Source organism: Gymnoscopelus braueri (assembly GCF_963280865.1).
Source record: "Gymnoscopelus braueri genome assembly, chromosome: 1".
Classification (NCBI taxonomy): domain Eukaryota; kingdom Metazoa; phylum Chordata; class Actinopteri; order Myctophiformes; family Myctophidae; genus Gymnoscopelus; species Gymnoscopelus braueri.
Genome location: NC_137603.1, coordinates 16,117,403 through 16,118,092, shown reverse-complemented (window position 1 = coordinate 16,118,092; position 690 = coordinate 16,117,403).

Genomic DNA, 690 nt, shown 5'->3' with positions numbered 1-690 from the left:
CATCTTCAGTTCTTTCATATGGAAGCTGTAGTCTTATCACTGGCTCTCAGAATGAATGTTGTCTTTTTCCATTAAATAAACCCTTCTGGTGTGATAAATGCACAGATGACATAAACCTCCTGCTCTCATACAAGAGGTTCTCTTGCACCATTTTCTCACAGAGTGGAAAAACATGAGTCATTGACTTCCCCTCTGGTCACAGTTAGCTGCTCTGAGGCTGCCAGCAGTAGTTTTTCTTTTTTCAACTTTTTTTAACAGCAGCTAGATTCGCCGCAGCTCTCTGGCACAGGAAACCCAGAGGGATGGAGTCATATATTACAATTACATCATCGCTCAGGCATGTGCAAACAAATCACAAAAGCTGAATCTAATTAAAGGACGCTTGCATATACGTACATACACCACCAACAGAAAACCCCCACAGGCTGTGTCCTGTCTGTCCTTGTTACCATGAGAATGGCCTTTTGAACTTGAGGTGTAGCTCTATTTGTACCTAGGATATTGTACTGTAGTAAAGCGGCCAGTGTATTTACCTATTTGAGCCACCAGGGAACTCCAAAGCTGCATAACTGGAGAAAATTATTGTTTGAATAGCTGCCCTAAAGTAAGATTTAGAACCATAATTTATGATCACATTATGACATTTAACCCAAATATATAACCGTGTTGAAAAAGAGCAGGACAGTGGTG